Raw genomic sequence first — 10,975 nt, 5'->3', positions numbered from 1 at the left:
TTTCTCAACCACCACACGAACGCCACTTGTTTGCCTTATTTTTGCCGAACACCCGCGGTAAAACCACCAAGAACAAAAAAAAAAAAAAACTTGCGAAATTAGCATTGAGGTTGCCAAGCGGGTGCGCGAAAATGCATTTCACGCAGCCAGTTTTCCTTCTGGCTCACGCGTGTGTATATTAATTAAGGGCACGTGTCTCAGAAAGTCCCAGATGCGTGAACAATCGAAGGAGGCTAGCCGCCTCCGAGATGGTCATTAGAGCAAAGTGCGGCTTGGAAGGTGCCATGCTGTACACACAGCCCTCGTCACGGGCGGAAGAGGAGGAGTCACTTGTCCTACACGCACATCTTGGATCGATGAAACCACACTCGCTCGATGGTCGCTGTGAAACTGTCTTGTTCGAAATAAGTACAGGCCCTGGACGGCACAATAAACGAAATGCAAATCGCATGACTGCGCCTTACTGCGTGGCTCAGATGAAGAAACGTACAAGAACTGAGTGCTTCCGTATAGCTCATGGCCTGGAGAAAAACAAAAAGCACGGGAGCTCTGGAAGCACTGAGACCTCTTTTCATCTTGAGATTGGCAGTGACGCCTATATGTGCGCGTGTATGTTTACAGCGGATTCTCCTGCCTGTGACAATTGAATAGCGTGGTGTGGTGGCCGGGTACTTTCTTCGTTTGATTTTATGCAAGGTTTTTGGGTCTAGGTTTGCGTGCGGGGTCGAATCTTAAAAGCCCGTTGTCAGAGGTGGCGAGAAGCGAAGGATGACAAACACTGCTATTCCGACGAAAATGAAATGGCTAATGCAAAAACCGCTAAAGAATTGTGCTTTTATTTTGGTGTGCATGAACAAAAATTTTTCAAGGTTTGTTGATAAAAACACACACAAGAACAAACCCCCCAATACACACTAAACTTTTTAACACCCTTAAAGGTGCTAAAAGGGTGCACTCAACATTTTGCACCCTTTTTGCACCTTTTAAGGACTAAAACATTGCTCCGGCACCCAATCATGAGGGTGCCACATATTAAGGGGTGTAAATCTTAACATTTTTACACCCTTTAAGGTGCAAGGAGGGTGTACTGAACATTTTGCACCCTTTTTGCACCTTTCAAGCACCCAAATATTGCTCGGGCACCCCACCTCGAGGGTGCCAAAATTCAGGGGTGTAATCAACAGTTTCATAGGGTGCTACGACCGTTAAAGGGGTGCTAAAAAGTATTTCTTCTCGATTGGGGTGTTACCACGGCACCTTATCGTTAGGGTGCCTAAAAGAACGGTGTGTGAATGCAAGCATGCAAAATTGCACAAAAACAGGATGAATGTTTAAACCGCACATTGCACTATTTCACCGCCCGTTGAGAGAATAAATATGAACTCTCCACATAGACCAGGGGAAAGGCTCTAAAATTGCTGTTCGTAAATTGAACAAAACGTGCTGAATGTTTAAATTCCACTATGCACTAATCTACTGCTTCGAGTGTATCACAAGGTTCGTTTCGATGTCTGGGTGCACGGGAAGGAAAGGCTACAAAATGCCTCTTGTAGTCCTATAAATAAAACTTTTACGCGAGGCATCGGTGTCCTCAACGAAATCGAATTTACCTAAGAATTTGTTCCCGTATTATTATGCCCCGGGCAAAAATTCCAACAAGACTTTCTTATTGGGCTCACAGCACGCCTGTGGGGCCAATACGAAGTTCTGTCGGCACTCTATCGTTCCAATAGCCTAGTCTTCCAACAGGGAGTTTAACCTTGATGGCGTTTGTGGGGCCAATAAGAAGCTCTGTCGGCACTCTATCGTCCCAACAGCGTAGTCTTCCAACAGGGAGTTTAACCGTGATGGCGTTTACCGGCTCGCCAACACGATAAGTCAACGCCAACAGACGCCTCGTTCGTAATCAGCGGCGCGAGCGCGCCATCAGACAGAACCGACAGACGCCCTGAAGGTGGTTTTTAGGGCCTAAACAGCAGCGTCTATGTCTGGCATAGACGCTAGACGTCAACGTTTGTGTTCTGAATTTTCCCTTCAGTAAGTAACAGTCAGACGGACGATAACATAACTATGTGAAGATATGCTTTGGCTCATACCACGGCAAGCGCAATCGTTTGTGGCTGCAGCCTCGGTTGCTCTTCGTCCACAACAAACTGAATCGGCTGTACAGCTTTTTTCGAGGGCGTGTATGCAGGGGTTCTATCTTCCTTTTTTGCGCAGGCCGACGGGGGCGGTCGTGTAAAATCATTTTCGCTCGTCGCTGCCGTAGGGTTGCCACCTTCCTGGTTTTGGACCGGCCCGACCGGTTTTTTAAACAGCGGGCCGGTTGCCGGTCCATATCTAAAACCAGCCGTCATTAGCCGGTTTTTTGGCTTTCAAGCATAGGCGTGCGCACAGGGGGGGCAGGGGGGGCGGCCGCCCCCCCTAATCATCTGAAGGGGGCGCCAAATTTGCCCCATGCCTTGCCGATGTAACACATGAAAGTAAAATTTCTGCTCAGAAATATTTTGTGTGTGTTGCAATTCCATCACATTGAAATAAAAATTTTATAACCATCCCTCTTTGCACTGCGTTCGCACCGCAAGGCCTTCAGTGAGAAGAGGTCGGGAGTTGCTCTGGGGGGGGGGGGGGGCGCAGCGGTAAGACTTTGCCCCCCCAAATTGAGAACTCTGCGCACGCCTATGTCGACAAGCTGCGCAAAGACACGCGAGCAGAGAAAATACGCGGGCGAGCGCGCTGCCTCAGATGGAGGGGGACCTAAGGGAAGAACAAAATAACGAAATTCTACCGCCGCGGTCAGCAATTGCGGTTACTTTTCAGTGAAGCACATGCAGAGCGATTAACCAAGCTCTCAATCACTTTCAGTACAAACGTTATGTTGATTTCTCTCTAAGAAAACACTACAATAAATGGCACTGCATGTTAAAAAACATGGCGTCTTTTTTCAACACAATCCCCCCTCCCCCCCCCCCCTCCACGGAAGGCCCGTTTTTTTTTCTGGGAAAGGTTGTAACCCTACGCTGCTGTTCTGCCTACCTGCTTGCTGTACCTATTACGTCGCCGCCACCGCAAATCCCCACTTGTTACAAACTCAGAGGTTTTCGCACTGTTAGCAGTCGTTTTACACGATGGGTTTGATGCGCCTGACATGCCAGGAGTGACATCGCTTGTAGTATTAGAGCGACGTTGCTTGTCTGCAAGACGGTGCCGGTCAAACAAGCGTTATCAACGCCATAATTCTAACGGCACATTCCATTTATTTCGTGGCTGCCGTGGCTTGCGCAGAAAAGGTCGGGTTGACTGCGATAGCTTTTCTTGAGTCAAATAATGGAGCTTTGGCTCAATCGCTTGCAGCGCTAGCAATGCGGCCTCGTCTGCAAGACCGGTGCGTGAGAAACAAGCGTTAGGTCAGCCAGATTTTCAAAAATGCAGCATAAACTAGACCATCATTAAAGGAGGCGATGACTAGACACAAGCAACAATATTCGTTGACAACTTACGTAAGTATAGAGTTCTTTTAGGCGCCTTGAACACCGCCCGCCGACATAGCTGTTTGTTAACGCGTCCGTTTACTGTTTTGTAGGTCAATGGTTCGATTCCTCGTCTAACGTGTTTTTTTTTTGTTTTGTTTTTTTTACGTGAGGGTTTCATTAGCTCCTTTTTTAACGACCAGGGTAAGCACCTGTTCCTTGCTTTCTATCACGCCGACATTTACCGCCCTCTTCCTAAACCCAAAGTAGCTCGTTTTCTCGCACGTTCTCTCTTGAGAAGCCCGCCGTGAAAACAAAACCAAAACAAACGTCAAACCTCTTTACAATATCAGTATATATGTCAATTACTTTATGTGTATTCACTTTTTGTGTTTAAAAACCTTAAATTTAAGTTATAAACACATTTCAGACTTTGAAAGCAGAAAGATAATTACCAACATTACAGTAGTAACACAATTTTCGTCAAACCTAGAGGTGCTGCATTTGAAGTCTGGCAACTATCTCTCACTTTTGTGTGTGTTTTTTCATGGCGTTTTGTGCCGAGTGGTTGGTGGCGTGATTTAATCTGTTTTATCTATTTCAAGCTTAAATCATAGTTATAGAAGCTTTATGGGTGATGTCTACCCTTCTAACCTACGCGTGTGTTGAACATGGGGACCCCGAAGAACGATCATCGCCGGATAAAATACTGCGCGTCAAACGTGGATGACATTGCATCAGAACAAAGCGTGTTCGTGTGTCCGCGAGATGAAGACGACAGTGAAGGAGAATTTTACGTTGGAAACATCGTTTTTGCTCGGGTAAGTACGCATTTTTTATTATTCTGTATTTGGTTGGAATGAGTTCTGGTGTTTATGGGTCAGTAATTCGCTAGACCCCCATCTCGTTTGCTCTGAGAGCCTACGTGAGTTAGTATACTTGTTTGGCGCCCAGTCCACCGTTTCCGCAGAAGTCAGCATCAATTTACGCTGAAGCTAGACCTTGGCTACGATGCTCGCGCTATGGTACACGGCTGCTAATAATTTCACATCACGCAAGGCTCTTTAACACCGGGGCGTTTGTTTATGTGTCCCTCAAACAGTGCCTTTGCGGTTGCAGATCGCAGTCGCAATTTCGCGTGAGTGGCACAACGCTGTGATTAGTCCTCCCTCGTGAATACACGCGGTATACCAAGAAATAACATGAACAGGAGGTTCCCTGGAAGTGCATGTGAAAACGCGTACACGTGATTCCACGGCTGGCGTCTCGTAGGTGTTGTGAAATCTCTCCCCCCCCCCCCCCCCCCCACACGAATTCCGTGCAGTGCGCTTCGCAGCTATTGCGCTCGCGAGACCGGCGACCGTACGCCTCGCGGTCTTCGGGCCGCGATATGTGTGCTGTTGTCGTGAAGCTCGACAACAGCGAAATTGCCGTACTCGCTCGCCAACGCGCCCCGACAGCGTACGCGTCGACCGGGTGCTGACGGAGTTGTGCTGGAAGAAAAGCAGGCAAGAGATGAGGGCGCACGAGGTGTAGTTAAACATGAGAATTTACAAAGTGCAAGGTGGAGAAAATAGTATGCAAGGGCCGGAAACGGTGAGAGAGTTCGGGCCGCGCGCCAGCGAGCGAGTGCGGTAATTTACGTTGCCGAGTTTCACGAGTCCGGCACGAATATGACGACGCCCGTCTGAGAGTTCATAGAGGTATAGAATTCACATACGTGCAAATTGAAGGTGAAATGCGCGCATGTGGCCTCGCAGGGAGTTAGCATAGTCTCGGGGTAGTGGGGGAGATTTCACAACGCCTACGAGGCGCCTGCCGATTCTGTCAGAGTAGCTCTCGGGAAGTCTGGGGCTTGATATCAGAGGCATATGTATTGTTTAAATTAGTGCAGAAAATTGAGCCAATTCGCAAGTTCTCATTTTCGCAAAACCGCAGGCCATACAGAGACTAACAAGAACGCTGTAGGCACTCACTCAACTCGATTTATATTGGAGAATTGAACGTGCAGATACAAGTCAGACATTGAAATGGAGGAGCCTCAACTATCACACACCAGTTCCGATTGAAAGCAAGGGATACAGATGAGCTGCTAGCATGCGTTTCATGCAAATTAGCTCAGTAGCTAGCTTTGCATATATCATGCATACCCCACTCACAGTACCTGCGGGTCTAATAAATACATTCTTACTGTGACCTAAATTTCACTTGGGGTGTTCCGGGAATGTTCTTATTAGTGCCTTGGAGATTACTGTCTTTAAACGATTAAAAATCTACTTGATGTAAGCATTCGTGCTTTGTGTGTGCTCTTCTTGTATTTCAACAAGTGTCAGCACACTCACAGATTATGCACCTGCAGGTGCTGCTGCTGGCTGTCCTGGGTCAGCTGCCTTCCAGTCCAGTTTCAAAGGCTTTGCCAGGGCCTCCCTTGGCCAACCGACACTGCACCTGCTTTACCCAAGTACTGCCTGGCCTTTCGTTGGTGCTCCGTACGCTTTGCCGCCAGGAATGGTCATTCATCCATCATCTGGCCGCTTGGACCACCCGTTCAGAAGTCAGCGCATTTGCTCGACACATCGGTCCAGGCACTGCTGCCATATCGGTGCACCCACCGATTATGTATTTTCAGGTTAGTTATTGCATGTTGTGGAACTTGCCATGATGTATACCTGTTAGCAGTGCTGTGGCATCTGATTATTTGAAACATTTTCATGAAGCAGTGCTGTGCGTATGGAGCGTGTCATTGCTTAGCAGAGATATTGAAGAGAATCTGGGGCTGACGACTAAAGGGAAAGAAGAGAAATTGAACTGACTTTGAAGCAAGTATTCGTATGTAATCAAGCCAAGCAAACATTTAGGATCTTTCGATATGGTTTTAAACTTGCAATACAAACTGGTCTACTTCAGGTCATACTGGTAATAATCATACTATACCGAAAAGTACATCCCGCAGTCTGTAGAATTCTGACAGCGCTTTTTTCGCAGTCTCTCATGACAGGCACTAATCTCAATGGTTGGAAGATAGTCGAGGTAGCACCAGTCTTTAAATCAGGAGACGGTACTTCACCATTAAATTTCCCTAACTAGCACCATATGCAAGGTCAGGAAACATTTCATCCACTCTCAGGTCGCTAATTATTTATAAAATCACAATATCACATTCGAGTATCACCATGGTTTTCACAAGGGTTACTTGAGAAACACAACTTTCAGGATTTGTTCACGATCTACATTGATCCATTGACACAGGCTTACAAACTGCGGTAGTTTTTCTCGATTTTTCTAAAGCATTCAATCGCATTGCATACCACAGACTACTTCTCAAACTTCACCCTAATGTCCTCACTTGAGCAAAAGATTTTCATTCTTCTCAAATGCAGTTTACTTCTAATAACTATATACTTCTTTTGCTCGTGCCACTTTGTTGTCCCCCCAGGCAGGTTGCTTGGTCTATCTTCCATGTTGCATATCCTCCCATGTAAGTCTATTTGCAGATGATGTTGTAATTTATCACACAATTTCTTTCAACTACTACCGTCAATGCTTTCAATCTGATCTTAACACAATTAACTCCTGGTGCTGCAAATGGCTAATGTCGCTTATCTCTAAAACAAAGTGCATGACTTTAACGGTGGCAAGTCTCGGATTGTAAATACTTACTTCATTAACAACAGCCTGATTACCTCTTGAGACAAAGGTGTTTTGGTAGGCCGGTAGGGGAGGGGGGATTGCATGGTGGATTTCAAAAGGTACATCGATTGGGAAAATAAGACGTGTGATTAATATTTTCATTTGCACTCCAAAACTCGCTTTATTTCATATGTTTAACCCACTGCCGTGGCTAGGGTGGTGTGCTGTGGAGGCGAATGTCGGTTAGATACTGCTTGGTGTAGCCGCTTTTCAGATGGAGGCAACACGTAAAGACGCCCGTGTTTGGAGATTTCGATGCGCACAAAAATACCCAGATGGTCAAAATTAATGCGAAGCCTTCCCCTACAGTGCTCCCCATATCCCAAGTGTAGCTTTGGCGTGTTAAACCACCGTTTTTTTTTCGTTTTTTTGGTATAGTACCAGCTGCTGTAGCAGGTGCAACTTAAAGGTAAAATTATACATAATGTTTCCAAGAGCTAAATATAAAGGCCATATTGAAGTGCGTTTATGGGTCTATCTCATAGCAGTAGTGAAAGGTTATATACTCTGGTGCAGGTTAAGAACGCCAATGGCTCATGTGTTGTAGTCCAGTGTTTGACAGAATGCCGTGTAGGCAGGTAAAAGCATTATTGCAGTGATGAAACGTAGGTCACTGACCAAGTCAAGAAAGCCATTTAACGGTTTGTTGCTTGTTCACGGTGAGCATGTGTCGTGGAAAACGAAGCTATATATTGGGCATTACGCGGCGCAATGAGTTTGCATAGATATGGTGCAGATTGCCATCCATTATGTTGATAATGTTGGGCGTCGTCTGAACAATGAGGGACTCGAGCAGTAATCGAGAAGATAGATTACGCTCAGTTGTCAGTAATTTTGTCTTGTTCCAGTCGACCACGTGTCCCGTCCTCTCACGGTGCTCTGCCAGTGGACTTGTTTTTGCATGGCCCTTGTTCACTTCATTCCAGTGCTGCATTAATCTTCTGTGCAGATTGCCCGTTTCGCCAATGTACACTGATTTGTATTCAGCGCATGGAATCTAATAAACAATACCCGGAAGCTTGGAGCGTGAGAGGGGGTCTCTCACGCTGACAATGTCAGAACGCAGCTTGCTAGTGGGCACATGCACAATGTATGCACTGCGTGTCTCGAAAATGTGTGCGAGAGTTTCGCCGATGTGTGGGATGTAGGTAATTGCTGCACGTTTTGATGCAGTCGTTGTCCTGAATATAATGCCTAAAGCATTATATTCAGAAAGAAGCGAAGAGGGCGACTAGCAAGAATCCACATTGACGTTAGCAGGCAGAAGCGTCCACAAGGCCTGTGTCAAAACGTGCTGCAATTCTCGTCCTACACATCAATCAAACTTTCGCACGCATTTTCAAGAAACACATTGTGCACATCGTGCAGGTGCCCACTAGCAAGCTATGTTCTGACATTGTCAGCGTAAAAGACCCCCTCTCACGCTTCAAGCTTCCAGGTGTTGTTTATGTTTTGAACAAAAAAAGTGCCATTTAAACGTGACACCTCCTTCCTTGCCGATTTCTGATGCCTGATTGTTCAGTTTGTGGGGATACGTTTAGCAGATTGCTCACATGTCTAACCTGTATTTGTGCTTGAGCAGTCAAACGCTGATGTTAGCAGTGAAGTAGGTGAAAATTGTAGTTTGATTGTAGTTGTGTGCAGATTACCTACATTGTGTTAATTCGTAGAAAAGCAAAATTGAGGTAACCCTGCTAACTGTTCCGCATTGCAGCATTTTATTATGCGAACGTTAAGGAGTTCAGCTGCTTGTTAAAGGTGAAATAAACAGTGGTACAAAAAGAAGAGCATCTACTAAACAGAAATATCTTCACAATCGCAGGATGCCAACGGTCCGCCTACCAACTTGTGTCCTGCATCGTTTCTGCTGGCTGGAGCGGTTCATGGAGCATTTTCCAGCTTCTCAAAGTTTGTGGTCAAGCGCTCCTCCAAGTGAAAGATGCCGCAGAGGGATCTTTTGTTTTATGCCACAATTTCACGTGCTCAGCAGCAAATTTACTCGTAAGGCTTTTTAAATATTCATCACCCAAGAGGGCATGTTACCTTCGTCTTCGGTGGAATGTGTCTGCACTCAGGTTATTTGTGACAGAAACAAGTGGACCACGTCATGAGAGTCAATGAGGCCTTGTTGATTGTGCATGCTTCTGAAATGACATTTTCATTAAGCTGAATACTTTCCACATATTACGATTTGTGAACAAATTATTGTAAAAGTCATGATTAGTTGTACTACACTGCAGGAAGGAAATGCCAACATACGTTTTAAGCACCTCTGATATTTCAGATCGTTGGCTGGTGAGCAATAAAACAAAACTGAAATTTTTTTAAAGTAAAATCAAATATTCGTTGTCACCAGTGCATGACCATAGTAAAAGCTATCTAGTCACCAAATTTAGAATTAGACACGAAATGCCAAGAAAAATAGGGAAATAAACTAGACAGCTGGCTACAATAAACCAATTCGTAAAATTCCTCAATGTCTATCAAGTGATGATTCAGGTGGGTTAGTTAAGATGTCAGTGGGTTTACACACCCAACTTGCAGGGAAGCACATGAGCTCCCAATATTAACATGTTTTTAGTGAAGACCGTCTTCCTTCATTAAGCTGCTTTGCACATTGATGCCAGTCTGATAAATGTCCTGAATTTTTGTTATGATCAATCTTTGTATGGGAACCATATATTTTTATATGATGTCGCTGTGTATTTCTGAAACTGTATCTAGTCACTAATTCCAATTTGTCGTGGTCAGGTTTTTTCAACTAATTCGTAGCTTTTTTAACAATTATGGCATATTTTGTGTGCCTAAAGGAATGCCTCATTGCATGTTTAGCCTATGTAGTGTTGAAAGCGGACATTTTGCTTCAAAGTGGAATGTCGGGCTAGCAACAAGGTACTTCGCGTGCTGCTCACTTTCATTCATGCCATTATTTTTTATATTATCATTTAAAATTAAAAGCCAACCAATTTGCTGTCGTTTTAATTTTGTCACCTACTTTATACTTCCTTTTTTTTCAACTTTGTGTAAGGATTGACTATCCATATTTTTATGATACCAAGGCGTTGGACTGGGCTAGCTGGTACATGTTTGAATGGATGAAAAACCATAGGAAAACCCAGGACACAGAAGAGAACGACAGGACAAACTTGTGCCGTCATTCTGTTTTAACTGTTTCTGTGTTTACCACTGGTTTTTTATGCATTCAAACATTTTTTATGAGTTTGTTGAACAGTGATTAGTTTAGCTGTGTTCAAACAATTGTTGGCTGCGAAGGCTCCCTGTAGCATTTGTATAAGTGCTCTCTGCTTTTTTTTTTGAGCCAATACCCCACCACCAGTCTTCATGAGGTGGTCTTTTGTAGAAATAAGTTGAAATAAATATTTGTTTGCATTGCTTTACATGTTTTGAAAGAATTTCTTGTTCATTCTTGTTTCATTCAACCCCGTTTCAGAATCCTGCTTAAGGCATTTCCTCTGTTATTTTTTTTCAAAACCAGGAAGGGTACTCATCCTCGGTTCTTGCTGAAGCAGCAGTATCCATACTTCACACGTGAGCTCTGAACACACCGTAATTATGGTATGAAACATTCTACCAGTATAAGCCTGCTTTGTAGACGTCATTGTAGATGTCAAAGCTCTTGACAGTGTAGTCCAATGTCTGGTGTAACGGGCAATGTCTACAACTTGTAAAAATTAATTTTGTGGCTATAATGTTTGTGATTATTTTAAAATGCACGTCAACTACTGTTTAGAATCGCTGTCTAAATTGGCAGCCATTTTCCTGGTGGATACAGTAAGTGAAAAAGCGCATGTGTA

General features: G+C 44.7%; 1 long non-coding RNA gene across 1 annotated transcript; it reads left to right on the top strand.

The window, feature by feature from the left end:
• The first annotated feature begins 3,984 nt into the window (after positions 1-3,984).
• On the top strand, positions 3,985-10,554 carry LOC144156133 (uncharacterized). The gene is made up of 3 exons (XR_013319692.1): positions 3,985-4,291; positions 5,830-6,099; positions 8,983-10,554. It is a non-coding gene; the product is annotated as an uncharacterized LOC144156133 (long non-coding RNA).
• Positions 10,555-10,975: the final 421 nt, after the last annotated feature.

This window comes from Haemaphysalis longicornis, unplaced genomic scaffold, assembly GCF_048455015.1.
Source record: "Haemaphysalis longicornis isolate Haplotype H1 unplaced genomic scaffold, Haemaphysalis longicornis Haplotype H1 scaffold_1, whole genome shotgun sequence".
Classification (NCBI taxonomy): Eukaryota; Metazoa; Arthropoda; class Arachnida; order Ixodida; family Ixodidae; genus Haemaphysalis; species Haemaphysalis longicornis.
The sequence above is the reverse complement of the archived record's forward strand: the minus strand, read 5'-3'. Positions and strand labels throughout refer to the sequence as shown.